Consider the following 18,219-nt stretch of genomic DNA (forward strand, 5'->3'; position numbering starts at 1 on the left):
TAAGCCCAAGATACATTGGACCTTTTGAGATATTAAGACGGATTGGAAAGTTAGCTTACGAGCTAGCCTTACCCCCCTAATTTGCAACAAGTTCATAATGTGTTCCATGTGCAATGCTAAGGAAGTATCATCGGGATGCCAGACATATAGTGGAGTACGAGCAGGTGGATATGCAGCCAGATCTAACTTACGTGGAGAAGCCAGTAAGGATTATAGATAAGAAGGAGCAGGTGCTTCGGAACAAAGTGATCAAGCTAGTCAGAGTACTATGGCAGAATCATAATGTGGAAGAATCAACTTGGGAACTAGAGAGCGCAATGCTAGAAAAGTACCCCCATTTGTTTTCTGTTTGATTCCGGGACAGAATCCTTTTAAGGAGGGGAGACTGTAATAACCCCCAAAATTTTCAACTTTTTGTAACCCTTGTGAATAGTGTTTTTGCTGAATGAGAAAACTTTTCACGCCACACTATGTAGGGGTTCTGTTATGGATATTCTGGGATATTATTAGTACTCTATGTAGTATATAAGTGTATGTAAAGATCGTCAAAATCCAATTCCGAACACTTTGGTTTTTCCCGGAAATCCACTAGATACGGAGAGAATTGAGTATAAGGTAACAGGATAAAAAGGATTTAAATTAAAGGATTATGATAGAGGATCATAAAAAGAAATATAATGTATTGAGAAAGGTTAAAGGAACCTAAGTAATAAGATCCCGGGTATGATCCTTCAAACGATAAACGAAAACGAAAGTTAAGCGAACCGTATAACAGATCAGCGATCATTAGGCAAACAATTAGGAAGTTAATCAAAGGTATTAGAGAGGATGATGTCACCCAACCAATGAGAAGGGGACAAGGAGGGGAGGATGACATCATGAGGATGACACAAGCATGACATGGGAAGGAAGGAGGTGTGGTTGAATGAGAACCACACAAGTTCAAGGGCAACAAGGTAATTGACTAAATCAAACACAAAAACAAATCAACCAAGCCAAGAAAAATCATTTTTTCATCAAAATCAAAAAGAAACCAAGGCTTGTTCTTGAGAGCTCTCGGCTTTTTACTATTCAAAAGGCAAGGAAATTCAAAAATCAAAGATCCAAGCTTCCTAAATTGGTGAGTTAATTCCCTAATCATCTTCATGCTTAGTTAGGGCTATATCATGAGTTTAAGCCATCAATTCCTTCTCCATCTTCTTCATTTAATCAAAGAAGAATACTATGAATAGTGTTTTCAAGTTTTTAACTTGAAATTTTTCTTGTTTTCCTTGAAGATCCAAGCATTCCTAAGACTTCTCAAAGCTTCTTAAGGCTTCCTAGCTCCTCCCACCACTTCAAGGAAGGTATACCATCTCCAAACCCTAGATTCCTATGTATTATAAGATGATTTTGATTAGTAGGATGATATTGTAGCTTGATGTTGGTGATTTAGAGTTTGGGATTGAATTGGTATTGAAATGGAATGGTAAATGTTGTTGTTTTGATTAAAAGAACTTAAGTATGGTTAAAGTTAAGCTTAGGCATAAGTATGAATGATTAAATTGAATTGGTTGGGGTTGTTATGATGTGATAAGGATGGATGTTGGTTGTATGTTGGATTTGAGGTTGAATTGGGTTGGTTTTGAATGGTTTAAAATTGGGAAATCGCGTAAACATAGCCGTCGTAACGTCCGATTTTCTTTAGACTGTTTTTGTGCATAACATTAGGACCCGAGAACCCCCTGCTTGATTATGACCATTTCCATGTTTAGATATCTCATGTTACGAGCTTCGTTTTGATATGTAGTTCGTTCAATTCCGATGCACGGTTTAGGAGAAACGACCGTTTCAAGTAACGGCATTTCGTGAACGAAACTTTTCCCCTCGCCTTACTTTGAAACATAGGTTAAAGACCAAAAAGGGTTAATTAATGTATGAAACATTTATGGTAAGTGTGTTAGGAAGTTGGTAAGACACTCGCGAAGGAATCGTCTTAAAACTCGTAAAGGTTAAATTATTAAAAATGATGGAGCCGAGGGTACTCGAGTGACTTAAGCGAATCAGTAAGCGCAAAACAAGCGTTAGAGTCTAAGTTAGTTAAAGTATAGATTTACAAGTGACTTTGGTTTAATTCCAACTTGCTTGTTGTTTATAGGTTACCAGACTCGTCCCGAGCCTTTTATCACCCTAAGTCGCTCAGGCAAGTTTTCTACCCGTTATAACTGTTGTGGTGATGAGTATATGTATTTGCATTATCTTGCGATAGATGCATGTTGGTTAATTAGCAAATGTTGTTATATATTGAAGCATGCTGCTATGGTATATATATGCATGCCTGTTTCGTATTCTTTCCATATATAATTGATGATAATACCTATGCTAGAGGATAGCGGTAATTTGCATATACCCTTAGTATAGGGACCCAAAGGTGGAAATATTTTCTAAAACCGGGAGTCGAGGATCCCGATTAGATTTTGTATATATGGATATGAATATATATATATATATATATACTTATATATATATATGGTCATAGTTTTCAAAACTATTAATCGAATAAGGTTTATTCGATAACTTTAACTTTATTTTATTATTGAATATTATTTCGAATATTATTCGAAGGCTTATGACTCCTTTATATTAAATGAATATTATTTTGAATATTCATTCGAGGACTTATGACTCCTTTTATTTTATTATCTGAATATTATTTGAATATTCATTCGAGGGCTTATGACTCTTTTATATTATTTATTGAATATTATTTGAATATTCATTCGAGGGCTTATGACTCAGTTTATATTATTTAATGAATATTATTTGAATATTCATTTGAGGATCTATGACTCCGATTATTTGCTGAGATTTGTTCTTTATTTTATTAAAGAATAAGGTGTAAATAATCAAACTTATTTTCGATTATTCAAATAAAGATAGTACTTTCATATAAGTATATCTTTGGTTATTTAATACTCATTTCAAGTATAAGTTTTAATACTTCTACTTCGATTATTTTTATAAAGATTATTCTTTATGGGAATATTATTTAAATAATAATATTCAGTCATTTTCTAAATATACTGGGGACTGATTTACTTCATTAAATCAGCTTTACTCCAAACACTCTTTAAAGTGTTTTCGAGTCTTCAAAATGATTTTTAAAAGTTAGAGCGGATCCCAAAACTCATTTTTATATTTAAGATCTTCCTTTTTAAGGGGATTTAAATACTCGCTCAAAACCTGAGGGATCCGGCTCTGTGGTGTATTTTATATTCGCAACACGGTTGCAGTTTTGGTAAATGACTTGATTACTTACCCAACGTTCGGGAAGTAAGTCCATCTATTGAGTCAGCATAAGCAACATGGGCTCAGTGGGCGTCCATAATAGTGTAAGTGGCTCAGTGGGAGTCCATCAAATGCATAAGTGGCTGAGTGGCAGTCCAGCATAAGGTCCTATTGCGACCAGGGTGATGACCAGTGGGGAATTCGTCCATCTACTAGTAGAAAAGGTTACTTATGGGTATCTTTGCCTGATCAGCAAGATATCTGGTTTATGCCAAATTCTTTTCCTTTCCAAATTTATTGGATATTGCAATTCTGTTCATACTTTACATGACAGAGGTTTTCAGGAAATGTATAAAGAAGATGTATATGTGGATATATATATATATATCAGAACTTAATGAAGTATATCATGACTTCATTTCCTTTAATAAAATTTCAAAGATTTAATCTATTCAAATCTTGTCTTGTAGTCTCATCTATGTGATGAACTGTTGAAAACCCTTTATACTTTGAACAGTGGTAGTTCAAGTAGCTTTATAAATGATATAAGTATAGTGAAGTATTTGGTAACTTCATCCCTTGTTTTTACTTATATCTAGTAAGTAATTATCTTACACTTGGTAAAAGATTTTAGTAAGTATCCATTTAGATACTTATATTATTGTTATCACTATGTATTATCTTGCGAGCTGTAAGGCTCACTCTTGCTTTATTTCTTCATCACACAACAATAGTTAGGAAAGATGGCCAGACTCCAGCAGACCCAGCGCAAGCACATGGGAAGCGTCCCGCGTCTTCCCGATGATGTTGTAGCTGCTATAGCTGCAGAGGTAGATCTATTGTAGATCAGACCATCTACTTTTGAGAATCAATTATGTATAATTATAACTTGTGGCAGATAATGGCAATTAACTGTAAATTTATCAAGTAATCGTTATGGGTTGTAATAACTTTTAAATTGTGGATTCAAAGACTTGTACTTATTTCAATTTCATCTCTGAGACTATAACGGGTTGTGGTGTGTGTTAGTGTGGGGTCACAGCATAAGTTTATATTATTATTAATTAAGTGAAGTGATATTGTGGAAAGAAAGACCATGACGACCCGGATCCCCGACCCCGGATCTGGGGGTGTTACAATGAACCTCATTTAGTCAGCACTCAAACCCCACCTTTTAAGGTTGCAAAACGATACTTTAATGACCTCGTAAATGCTGATACTAAGAAAAAAGTGGTTAGACCATTACAGATTCCTAAGTCTGTAAAACATATCCTGGTAAATGCTGATCCTGATACTTATAGATCTGTTTACTCTGATGTCCAACCAACTCCAAACACCCAAAATCCATCAACCTTAGTACCTACCTCTCATTCTACTCAATCTACCCTCAGAACATATCTCAAATCCTATCTCTCCACTTCACAGACTGCTCAACCTTCATCTTCAGTACCTACTGTGAAGCCTTCATCTTCCAAGCCAAAGAGGACAAAGAATGTTCCTCAAACATCTCAAAAGAGAAGGAGGATTGTATTGAGAGATGAATCTGATTCTGAGGAACCGGTTCCTGCTAGAGAACCTGTTGTATCTGAAGCTGAGAAAGAGATTTCTCAGAAGGATTCTGAAATTGGGGGTTCTAGGCTTCTCAAGAGGCTTAGAAGAATGATAGTTCCTGAAACTCCCAAGGAATCCAAATCAACAAGGAAGTACAAGAAACAGAGGGCACAAAGGCCAGTTTCAAATGATGAAGAGGAAGCAGCTAAGGAAGGGGATCAGGAATCTCTGATCTCACAAGACAAGGAATTTGCTCCAGTCACTTCTTCTCCATCAACTCCATCTCAGGAAGCTGTATCTGACAAGGCTAACTCACCATCTGTGTCTCTTGTTGATCCAGGCACAAGTGCTGATATTGATGTTCAACACTTGGTTGTGTCTGAAGTATTTCTCTTAGAAGCTCCAACAACAAATAATCCTTCCACAACACCTGTTACTGATGCTGTTCAAACTCTAGAGTTATCAACAACACCTTCTCTGCATCAAGATGCTGATGATCAGACTTTAGGTGAGCATCAGGATATGGCTGTTGATCAGAACTTAGTATCAGATCAGCAATTAGAGGATGCTAAAGCCTCCATTGCTACTCACACTGTTGTCTTATCAGAAGATACTGATTCTTTAAGTTCTGATGCTGCAAATGCTGGAGATACTGGTGATGCTGCTCCAACTGTAGATGCTGATAAAGCAGGTCCTTCAGGACATACTCCTCAACAGACTCTTCCTAAGTCTGAACTGGTAAAGAAGTTTGTTACCGGGGATGCACCAGTACCTTGGAGTGAAACTCCTGCAGGTCTGGAGTGGACTAAGGAATGGAACTCAGTTTCATGTGTTCCAACTGCAATACATCTTGCTGAGCACTTGACTAAAGCTGATGAAATGTTAAATTCTGATGATTTAAAAACCCAGCTTAGAGTCACTGCATTGAGTATTAAACATCTACAAGGTCTTCATTCAACTACTCATGCAGAGCTACACAAGATTCAGGAGAACTTTATCAAACAAGAACAAGTTTGGAAAATTGATAAGAAAAAGTTCTTTCAACCTACCATTGACAGTATTGCTTATATTGAGAAAACTCAAGAGAAACAACAAGCTCAGATTGATGACATTCTGACAAATCAAGCTTCTCAGCAATCGCAACTTACTGAAATCCAATCCTCAGTGGAATTACTTATCTCTCTTTTACTACATGCTGATGCCAAAAAGGGGGAGAAGGTAATTAAGTCCAAATGCAACACTAACAAGACACTGCAAGGAAAGGATGATGGAAATGATGATCAAGGATACTCTGAAATGGGTAGCGGTCATAGTCAAGGTAGAAGGTTTACATCGAGACAAGCTAGTCACAGGACAAGTTCTGATACTGGGAAAAGAATAAGTTCTGCTGCTGGTAAAAGGATAAGTTCTGATGAACTTCTAGATCTTGATGAGGAAATGTCAAGACGGTTATTTCTTCAAGAAAATCCAGGAATGGACTTGGAAAGTTTAAAGGAAGAAGAAGCTAGACTTAAATCAGAGAAAGTCACATCTAAATCTGAAGCTTCTGGTAAAAATTCACTTCCAAAACTCAAAGGCATTGTGATCAAAGAAAGGACACATACTGAAGCAACGTTGGCTAGATCACAACCACAGATAGATCCAAGATCCAAGGGTAAAGAAAAGGTTGGCGAACCTATCAAGGTTTATGTACCTCCCGAGGAAGAAGAAATTACTGATGAAAAGGATGATCTTGCTCTGACTTCAAGAAAAGTTCTTAACACAACCTCTGACATGGCTCAAGTTGTTCAGAGTCAAGAAATTGTAAGTTCTGATATTCAGAAGAAGCAAGTAACCTCTGACAGAGCTCAAGTTAACTTGATATCAGAAAATAGATCAAAGACACTCTTACCAGGATTCACTAAAGCAAAACATACTCAATCTTTGAAGAAAACTGCAAGTGGTTTTGAAGCAAGAGTAGTTACTGGAAAGGAAGTTAGAGATAAAACTGGATTGGGAAGTGCTGATGAAAGAAGAGTACACAACACTACCAATGATCCAACTTCCTTGAGTGAACCAGGTATTGGAGCAACTCCTGAGAGATTGAATCAACTGGAATCTGTACAGATGGTTTACCATACCTACTTGAAAGAATACATCATGTTGTATTTCATGACAGATGGTAGGGTTTATCATATAAGACAAAATGCCATTCCATTGAAGTATTTTGAAGAATTGGAGCATGTACTTTTCTTACTTCAAGTGGATGACAGAATAACAGAGACTGCTGCAAACTACAAAAAAGAACAGATTCAGAGACATAAAAGGCTTTATTCTGTTAAGTCTGACAGCATATATGTTCCAAAGTACAGAGATCACAATGGTGATATTGTTGATATGAAGCATAATACTGCACAGATCAGAACATATCTTGGTATTAAGGGACTTAAATTCAATCTGGAGTCTGACAAAGCTTATGTCATAAGACTAGATTAGGAGTTGAGAAAAGCAAAGATCAATGATCTCAGAGCTGCAATCTTTCAAACTGGTGAAGATACTGCAGAGCTTAAAGATGTTAAAAGGAGAATGATTGATGAACTAAGATATGTTGAGAAATGTTTGTTGAAGAACTATCTCAGAACAACTCCTGACATCAGAGAGATCAGAAAATGATGAAGCCAAGTCGAAGATCTACAACTGCTTAAATTCTGATATTTATACAGACTGAAGTTGTTATCAGAAGTTGAAATTGGTAAAAGCTTTAAGGACTGTAAGTTGTAGTTATCTAGTCTAATTCTCATGCATTTGTACTTAATGTTTTTGACATCATCAAATATCTGTTAAACTTGTATATTATGTTAATTTACAAGTTGGGGGAGATTGTTAGATATATTTGATAATGTCATGGCTAATATGTTTTATGTTTAGCTTTCAGATCTTACTTGAACATGATAAATCAGTACTTAACTGTTGATCAGTACTTATACTGGAAGTCAGGACTTAAGGATATCAGTACGTATGTTATCAGGAGATAATCATCAGAAGCTAGATATCAGAACTTAAGTGCTGAAGGACAATCAGATAAGGACAGTAGCTGATTAAAGGAAAGAAGATCAAGATAAACATAAGAAGAGATATGCATGAAGAAGGAATTCCGTAAAGAATGGAATACTTGGAAGAAAAGATATCTGATTAATATATTTTAGGAAGCAGAATTATATTCCATATCAATTAGCGATTATCTTGTAACTGTGTAGTATATAAACACAGATATAGGGTTTACACTATAAGTGTTATCATTATTAGAGAAGATTATTCATTGTAACCCTAGCAGCTCTCGTGATATTTGTTCATCACTGAGAGGTAACAGTTCCATACTGTAACAGAGTTTATTGTTTCAATAAAGTTTGTTTTCTGTTACTTAAGTTCTTAAAGTTCGATTTGAGTGTACTATTCACTGTATTCACCCCCTCTACAGTGTGTGTGTGTGTGACCTAACAAGGATTATGATGTCACAATCAGTTATCATCCAGGGAAAGCAAATGTTGTAGCAGATGCGCTGAGCAGGAAAGAAAGATTGAATCGGTTAACTTCATGCGAAGAATTAGCTAGGGAATTCGACAAATTGGAAATCGAGATTCGTATTCCCAATGAATCTGTAGAAGCTACCTACGCTATGACTTTCCAACCAGAGTTGCTAGAGAAGATTCGTCATTGTCAAGAAGAAGTGATGAATCAAGATGACGACCTAACGGGAGAAGAGATCACAACTCAGAAGCATAATGAAAGAATTTTACGCTTTGCATCGAGAATCTGGATTCCTAACATGGCAGAATTAAAAGAAGAAATATTGCGAGATGCGCACAGTTCGAAGTATTCCATTCATCCAGGAAGCACAAAGATGTATCGCGATCTGAAGGAAAACTTTTGGTGGCCAAATATGAAAAAGGAAATAGCAGAATGGGTAAGTGAATGCTACACATGCCAGCGAGTTAAAGCGGAACATCAACATCCGAGTGGATTATTACAACCGTTAGACATTTGTTAGGGCGAAAACACGCGCTAATATTCACGCAAGTATACGCGTTCGCAAGTAATATAGAATATTTTCTAGTTCGTTCCCTCAGAGACTCAGACTAAATTATTGTCTAATTAAACTCACTCACCAATGTATGATTACTTCTCAATGTTAAGATACTAACACTTAAAATTGTTGATTAAATATTAACTATAATTAACTACTTAATTAATCACTTAACTAACACTTCAATTTATCAATAATAAAACACTCATGAGATCACAACTTCATTATTACTTCCTTCTATAGCCATTCTTATTACCTTTAGCATGTGACAGTGATGATATTAATCGAATAACATGAAACTGATAAAAGCCAACTTTCATTGTACTAATACCATTCTACCAAGCATCCACAATTAAGATAGAAGTTGAATAGTCATCAATTATGTTGAGTTCCCATATGTCTACAGAAATTGACAACACAACGATTTAAGCACAAGTTATTCCTTTTGATTACATAGGGCAAATAAAACTGTTAGAGTTACCCACTAATCATGCACAACGTACATGAACCTATGCTAGCATGACAAGTTCTAAATCTCAAGATCCACCGTCGCTTCACAAGAGATTAACACCCTATCTTATATGTTCGCGACGCACATAAGACGAATACGCACAACCAATACTAGATATCATGCAATCATCACACACTAAGTATTAAACAATTAACTAAAGAATTCCATAATAAATCCGTTGCAACCCCATGATCACGATTAGCCCACAATAGCACTTATCGTCATCATGGGTTCATATGAAATCATGATAAACAAACACAAGAAAATAATAACTAAACTAATTATATTAAAACAGAGTACGTCACAAGAGTAAATAAGTTCAAAGCAAGAAAACTAGCATCCAACGTTACAACGAAACAAGAATCACAAGAAGATATGCTTCCTCTTCGTTGCGGTGTGCTAAATCGGTCTTCTTCCTTATCTCCTTCGCTCCTTGCGTAAAAACACAATCTTATTCAATCCACACTTGTGAAAACGTCTCAAATCTACTTATATAATAGTCCCATAAAACTCAGATTACATAGAAGTGGAAACCAAACAGAAGTAGAAGTCCTAAAATAATTTGTCTTTTTTCCCGACCCTGCGCGGCCGCTCAGCCTAGCTGAGCGGGCGCTCAGCTTGTTGCGCGGCCGCTCAGCAATGCTGAGCGGGCGCTCAGCAATGCTGAGCGGGCGCTCAGACCTCTACTGGAAAAATTCTGATTTTGCTCCGTTTCTTCGCCGTAATCTGCCCGTTTCTTTCCTCTCGCAATGGTGAACACATGCCAAGGCTTATTTTTGATGATTCCTCCCCCGAAATGCAACTAAAACCCTGAAATGCATAAACACTAGAAAAACGCATCAAATACACAAAATACTTGATTTCAAGACACCAATTTAAGCCATTTTAAGACGCTCTAAGTGGTATAAAATGCCACTTATCACACCCCCAAACTTAAATTGATGCTTGTCCTCAAGCGTCACAGACTCAAAAACAAATAAAAACATGCATGAATGCAATCTATATGAAAATGCAGCGATCCCCCTTACTACAATTAATCAACCAAATTGCCACATCCCAACGAATGCAGTTAGACAACTAAAGATCAATAAACTCATGCAAACAGACATACAGCCAAAAACGTGGTGTGTGCAAATGCTTAACAGATATGCTTCGGAACTAGACCAATTACTATGACTAGACTATCCTCAAGGCAATCCTACGATTATACAAAGAATAAAAAATTCTAGGCACAAAGTGATATACAACACTACAAGAACTCTGGAGCTTACTATGGAATCGTGCTTTTTATTTACAACTCAAATGCTTATTTGACCGTGCAATGAGTGAGGTCCACAAAAGACTTATACAATGGTATCCATGTAACGAGCGTTAGGTTAGCGGATCCCAGACTCTAAAAGCCTTAGGTCACTAGGCACAAAGTCCCCTAAGAACTTAATAACTCGAATACCAAAGAGCCCACTCTTGATCAATTATGCAATTTTTTTTTTTTAACTTCTGAGCAAGTGCATTTCGCTCCATCTTGCTCAACCCTAGACTACTCGCACCATATGCGAGCCGGCTACTAGCCATTTGACGCCTAGCCACAACTAGCAATAACTTCCATATTTTTTTCTCCAAAATTTTTTTCTTTTTCATGCCTTTATCACTAAGAACCTATAATCGAATTCTAAGCATAATAAGTAGATTGACCTTGAAAACAACCAAATCATAACAACAATCTAGCCCTTTCGCATTCTCTAAGACTTAGTGGACTTACAATTGTTTCTAGCATGCATATCAACCTACACAACTTAATATCACTTTAATGCTATCACTACACTCACATCAATATCACAATTCAGTCGATAAATCATTGCAAAAGGGATCATGGTAAATGCATGAGCTACATGACATTCATAACAAAAAAAACTATATGGCATAAATTATGCAACTATATGAACTAAACTATCATGAATATGCAACTAAATGACACACACACAATATTCCTTAACTACCACCCCCAAACTAAAAATCTTCACTGTCCTCAGTAAAAGTAGTAGAAAGGAACACAGGGTATACCTACTCGGAGTCATCATCATCATCACCCTCAGTGGGTGGAGTATCAGGCGGCGGGTATGCAGGGTCCTCACCAAAAACTGGCCACTGGATATCAGCTCCAAGACCTCGAAAAGCAGTCCCTAACGCAAGGGTGAGCTCTTGAGCAAACCTGCTCTGCGTCTCATACATGACATCCATCCGCCGTGAAAGCCTCCTATACTGGGCATCAACCATCCCAGCACCCTCCTGAGCTCTCGAAGAACCAGCCTCATCACGCCCTGGCCTAGCCATAGTAGCACCTCATGCTGGACGCCCTCCTGGAAGATGATAACCCAGCCCATGCTCCTCAGGCTGACCACCGGTCCACTCCTGCATCCCATTCAGAGTGCCAGAATCAATCGGAGCTGCTGGCAACTGCAACTGCTCATGAGCCGGCCAGTTCACTCCCACTGCTCGGCATAGTTTCGTAACCGTAGATGCATAAGGGATGTTCATATGCTTCGCTCCCCTCAAAAACTTCAGAATTCCTTGGTAGATAAACTCACCAAGGTCCACATAGTATTCCTCATTCAGAATTCCCCACAACAACTGTGCTCTCTCAACTGTGACCTCGTGTGCATGCGAAGAAGGCAAAATATTAGCACAAATAAATGCATTCCATGCACGGGCATACCTGTTCATGGCGATCGCCGGAAAGTGACGATACTCATTAGTGCTGGTCCTGCAGGTCCAAACTGTGCCCGGTCGACAGAGAGTCGCACAAATCAAATCCAAGTCAAAATCCTCACCAGTCTTTTCATTCCAGTTCTCCTCCTCGGGCTTCCTCTCTCGCTGTCCAATCACACGGCGAATCGCCGCAGGATGATAATCAACCGTCAGCCCTCGGACCACAGAAAACCCTTTCTTTTCGGCCTTCGCGTTCGCGTAGAACTCGCGAACAACGCTCATCGGTAACGCTTCGGGTGACTCACAAAAAGCTATCCACCCCTTCTCTGTAATCATGGGCAGCAACTCACCATCCCTCCCCGATGGTAAAAACCCCCTCTCCTTCAGAATCGGCTTCCCCAACAGCCTAGTGTACTCCTCCTCCGCGGCTCTGTCAGTTAACCGAGGCCTTGCAGCAGTACCCCTCGATGAATCAGCAGTAGGAACTGTGCTGCTGCTGTCAATAGTGCATGCTCTCTTGGGTGCCATTGATTCGTGAATAAAAGTGTGTAAGAACTGATTTTTGATGTTTGTGAGAGGGTTTAAGTGTAGGAAGTTTTGTGGGAGATATGTAGGATAGGTGTATGTATATATAGGGTGTGGATTAGATTAGGGTTTGGAAATTAAGAGGTAACATGATGGGGTAGTGGGAACAAATCGTGGGTTTATGGGCTAAAACTATTTTTGTGTGTTTTTTTTTTCTGAACTGTAAAAAAAATTCTGGTACTCGACCCCTAAGCGGTCGCTCAGCAAAACTGAGCGGGCGCTCAGCTTGCTGCGCGGTCGCTCAGCAAACCTGCGCGGTCGCTCAGCAAAGCTGAGCGGGCGCTCAGCTTGCTGCGCGGTCGCTCAGCAAAGCTGAGCGGGCGCTCAGGGGGTCACTGGAATTTTTTTTTTCAGCCCCTGTTTTCTGATTTTTTTGTGTTTTTGGATAGGTTATTAACTTCTAAGGGTTCCTGTAACAACAATTCATGGGTTGCCTCCCACGCAGCGCTTCTTTTTCATCATTAGCTTGACGTTTCGTACCCTTCTCAAGTAGTCAACAAAATGGCACTAACCACTTCTCGGTTTGCCATGTCCCCATAGTAGTGCTTCAACCGCTGACCGTTAACCTTGAATGCTTGGTCCGGATCATTCTCAAAAATTTCCACCGCTCCATGTGGAAACACAGTTTTGACAATAAAAGGTCCAGACCACCTTGATTTCAACTTCCCAGGAAAAAGTCGGAGCCGAGAGTTGAATAAGAGAACTTGTTGCCCTGGCACAAATAACTTTGGATGTAGCTTCCTATCGTGCCACCTCTTCACCTTTTCCTTATACATTTTGTTATTTTCGTACGCTTAAAGTCGAAATTCATCAAGTTCATTAAGCTGAAGCATTCTTTTCTTACCAGCTGCATCTAAATCCAGGTTCAACTTCTTCAATGCCCAGTAGGCCTTATGCTCAAGCTCCGCAGGTAGATGACATCCCTTACCGTACACCAACTGAAACGGTGACATCCCAAGTGGAGTTTTGTATGCTGTTCTGTAAGCCCAAACAGCTTCATCAAGCTTTAAAGACCAATCCTTCCTTGACGGACAAACAACCTTCTCTAGAATGCGCTTTATCTCTCTGTTAGACACTTCCGCTTGACCATTTGTTTGCGGATGATAGGCGGTAGCTACTCGATGATTCACATTATAACGCTGCATCATAGAAGTGAACTTACGGTTGCAAAAATGCGATCCTTCATCACTTATGATTACCCGAGGTGTTCCAAACCTTGTGAAAATTTGCTTATGAAGAAAATTTAGCACTGCCTTTGCATCATTTGTCGGTAAAGCTTTAACTTTGACCCATTTTGAGACATAATCGACTACCAGCAAGATGTACTGATTATTACAAGATGATATAAAAGGCCCCATGAAATCGATTCCCCACACATCAAAGACCTCGACTTCAAGCATCACATTTAATGGCATCTCATCCTTCCTTGACAAATTTCCCACTCTTTGGCAATGATCACACCTTAAAACAAACTGATGAGCATCCTTGAACAAAGTAGGCCAGAAAAAACCTGCTTGCAGAATACGAGCTGCCGTCTTCTCACCACCATAGTGTCCACCATAAACCGTGGAATGGCAGTCTCGTAATATCCCCTCCGTCTCACAGAACGGGATACATCTCCTGATGATCTGGTCAGCTCCCTGTCTAAACAAATATGGTTCATCCCACATATACCACTTCACCTCATACATAAACTTCTTCTTTTGAGCGGATGTCAAATTAGGAGGCATTATATTGCTGACGAGATAGTTTACAATATCTTCAAACCATGGTTCTTCCTCCTGAATTGCGAACAACTGCTCATCCGGAAAAGATTCATTGATTAACGTCCTATCTTGTGAAGTAGAATCGGGATTCTCCAACCTAGAGAGATGGTCAGCTACTTGATTCTCAGTACCTTTTCTATCTTTGATCTCTAACTCAAATTCCTGAAGTAAAAGCACCCAACGAATGAGTCTCGGCTTCGAATCCTTCTTGGAAACCCGATAGCGAATAGCTGCATGATCAGTGAATACTGTTACTTTCGTACCAAGCAGATAAGATCGAAATTTCTCAAAACCAAAGACTATAGCCAAAAGCTCCTTCTCAGTAGTGGTGTAGTTCAATTGGGCACCATTTAAAGTCTTACTCGCATAGTAGACCACATGGAAGAGATTTTTCTTGCGCTGTCCTAGAGCTGCACCTACCGCATAATCACTTGCATCACACATCATCTCAAACGATTCTGTCCAATCTGGTGCTGTAATAACTGGTGCAGTGATCAAACTCTTCTTGAGAGTCTCGAATGCTGCCAAACATTCATCATCAAATTTGAAAGGCACATCTTTCTCAAGCAAATTGCACAACGGCTTAGATATCTTTGAAAAGTCCTTGATGAATCGCCGATAAAAACCCGCATGTCCAAGAAAACTACGGATTCCTTTCACAGAATTAGGTGGGGGAAGATTTTCAATGAGTCCCACCTTGGCCTTTTCCACCTCCAGACCCTTGCTAGAGACCTTATGCCCAAGGATAATGCCTTCACGCACCATAAAATGACATTTCTCCCAATTGAGCACCAAATTAGTTTCCACGCATCTTTTGAGTACGGCGCGCAGATTATTCAAACATTCATCATATGAGTGTCCAAAGACGGAGAAGTCATCCATGAACACTTCGACGTTATTTCCAATCATGTCAGAGAATATAGCCATCATACATCTCTAAAAGGTGGCCGGGGCGCCACATAACCCAAACGAAACTCTGCGAAAAGCAAACGTGCCAAATAGACAAGTGAAGGTAGTCTTTTCCTGATCCTCTGGTGCAATACAAATCTGATTATACCCGGAATAACCATCCAGAAGACAAAAATACTCATGACCCACCAATCTGTCAAGCATTTGATCAATAAATGGAAGAGGGAAGTGATCCTTCCTTGTGGCTTTGTTCAATTTTCTATAATCCATGCATACTCTCCATCCTGTAACTGTTCGAGTAGGGATGAGCTCATTCTTTTCATTTGCGACCACAGTGATACCTCCCTTCTTAGGTACACATTGTACGGGGCTCACCCACGAGCTGTCAGAAATAGGATAAATGATGCCTGCATCTAGCCATTTCAGAATTTCTTTCTTCACCACCTCCTTCATGATGGGATTCAGTCTTCGCTGCTGTTCCACAGTTGGCTTACTACCTTCCTCTAGCAGAATTTTATGCATACAATATGAAGGACTTATCCCCTTGATGTCTGCTATGGTCCATCCTATAGCCGATTTGAATTCTCTCAAAATCCTTAAGAGCTTGTCTTCCTCACTACCTGAAAGGTCAGATGAAATAATAACAGGTAACGTAGATGAATCACCTAAAAAAGCATACCTCAAGTGCTCAGGTAATGGCTTGAGCTCCAAGGTAGGTGCTTCCTCTATTGATGGTTTGAGCTTCCCTTCAGCGTTCTTAAGGTCAGAAGTACCAAGAGATTCAAATGGTATGTCCAGCTTTCGCTTCCAGGGAGAAGCGTTCAGATATTGTAATTGCTCGTTGCTATCTTCATCATCGCTGTCAAAATCCCCCACTAAGGCCTTTTCCAATGCATCAGACATTAGCATGTGATCGAGTTCCGAAGTAACCGCAGAATCAATCACATCCAATTTTAAGCACTCCTCATCTTCTGTTGGGAATTTCATTGCCTTGAATACGTTGAAGGTCACATCCTGATCTTGGACCCGCATAGTAAGTTCCCCTTTTTGTACATCTATCAAGGTACGGCCAGTAGCCAAGAAAGGCCTTCCCAAGATTATGGGAATCTTCTTATCTTCCTCAAAATCCAGAATAACAAAATCTGCTGGAAAGAAGAGCTTATCCACCTTGACGAGCACATCCTCAACTATGCCCCTTGGGTAAGTAATGGAACGGTCAGCCAATTGTAGCGACATGTATGTGGGTTTTGGATCAGGCAGATCCAGCTTTTTAAAGATCGACAACGGCATCAGATTAATGCTTGCTCCCAAATCACAAAGGCACTTGTCAAAAGTCAGATTGCCAATGGTGCAAGGAATGGTGAAGCTTCCTGGATCTTTCAGTTTTGGTAGTAACTTTTGCTGCAGAAAAGCGCTGCATTCTTCCATGAGAGCAACGGTTTCAAGGTCATCCAGTTTCACCTTCCTTGAAAGAATAGTCTTCATAAACTTCGCATAACTGGGCATTTGTTCCAGAGCCTCAGCGAAAGGTATATTGATGTGAAGTTTCTTGAACACCTCCAGAAACTTCCCGAACTGTCTATCCAGCTTTTGTTGCTGCAATCTCTTAGGAAAAGGTGGTGGAGGATAGAGCTGTTTCTCCCCTGTATTAGCCTCAGGCAGAGTGTGTTCAACAGTAGTCTTCCTTGGTTCCGCCACTTTCTCCTTTTGCTTAGATTCTTCACCTCTAATTTCAGCTTCTACTTCTTTTGCCTTTTCAGCATCAGCTACTTTTCCAGACCTTAAGGTAATAGCCTTGACTTTCTCTTTAGCTTCCTTCCTGCCTGGTACTTCCGTGTCACTGGGAAGAGTGCCAGGTTGACGATTGAGCACTGCATTGGCTAATTGACCGATTTGATTTTCCAAGGTCTTGATAGAAACCGCCTGACTCTTGCACAACAGCTTAAGTTCCTCAAAATCAGCACTAGTAGGTGCAGCTGCACTTCCCTGTTGAGGATATGATTGCCTTGTAGCATACTGCTGTGGTTGCTGGAATCCAGGTGGGTTAAACTGTTTACTCACTCCTTGCTGATATGGTGGCTGAATAGCATTCTGATTATTCCCCCAGCTGAAATTTGGATGATTTCTGTTGTTAGGATGATAGGTCGCTGGCACAGGCTGCTGTTGTCGCTGATAATTATTCACATACTGAACAGATTCGTTGACAAGAGAACACTGATCCGTAGCATGAGAACCTGCACAAAGCTCACAAACCATAGCTATTTGATTAACTCCATACGTAGCCAGAGAATCAACCTTTATTGATAGCGCTTGGAGCTGGGCTGCAATAGCGGTGGCTGTATCAACTTCCAGAATACCTGCTACCTTGCCTGACGTCATCCTCTGAGTTGGGTTTTGATGCTCATTTGCAGCCATCGTCTCTATAAGATTATACGCCTCAGTATAGCTTTTAGCCCATAAGGCGCCTCCAGCTGCTGCATCGAGCATGGGCCGAGATTGGGCCCCCAAACCATTATAGAAACCAGTGATCACCATCCAATCCGGCATTCCATGATATGGACATTTTCTCAACATTTCCTTGTAGCGTTCCCAAGCCTCGCACATAGATTCTGTAGGTTGCTGCGCAAATTGAGTAAGAGCACTCCTCATAGCAGCAGTCTTTGCCATCGGATAAAACTTCACCAGAAACTTTTGCGCAAGATCTTGCCACGTAGTGATGGACCCAGCTGGTTCAGAATGTAACCAGTCTTTAGCCTTGTCCCTCAGTGAGAATGGGAAAAGCCTCAACTTGATAGCCTCATCAGTCACGCCATTATACTTAAAAGTGCTGCAGATCTCGACAAAATTCCTTATGTGCATGT

At 39.6% G+C, this 18,219-nt stretch overlaps 1 non-coding gene across 1 annotated transcript; it reads left to right on the forward strand.

The window, feature by feature from the left end:
• Positions 1-17,903: 17,903 nt before the first annotated feature.
• LOC141688153 (small nucleolar RNA R71) lies at positions 17,904-18,010 on the forward strand. Its single transcript, XR_012561615.1, has one exon. It is a non-coding gene; the product is annotated as a small nucleolar RNA R71 (small nucleolar RNA).
• Positions 18,011-18,219: the final 209 nt, after the last annotated feature.

This window comes from Apium graveolens, chromosome 9 (assembly GCF_009905375.1).
Source record: "Apium graveolens cultivar Ventura chromosome 9, ASM990537v1, whole genome shotgun sequence".
NCBI lineage: Eukaryota > Viridiplantae > Streptophyta > Magnoliopsida > Apiales > Apiaceae > Apium > Apium graveolens.